Genomic DNA, 238 nt, shown 5'->3' with positions numbered 1-238 from the left:
ATTAATGCATATACACATCAACTTTCTTTCTGATTAATGCATATACACATCAACTTTCTTTCAGATTAATGCAGATTCACATCAACTTTATTTCAGATTAATGCATATACACATCAACTTTATCTCAGAATACTTCATACACGCATAAACTTTATTTCAGATTATTGCATGTACAAATCAACTTTCTCTTTGATTAATGCATGTACACATCAACTTTATTTTTTATTAATGCATATAC

This window comes from Etheostoma cragini, unplaced genomic scaffold (assembly GCF_013103735.1).
Source record: "Etheostoma cragini isolate CJK2018 unplaced genomic scaffold, CSU_Ecrag_1.0 ScbMSFa_1395, whole genome shotgun sequence".
Classification (NCBI taxonomy): Eukaryota; Metazoa; Chordata; class Actinopteri; order Perciformes; family Percidae; genus Etheostoma; species Etheostoma cragini.
This window is presented reverse-complemented; position numbering follows the sequence as displayed.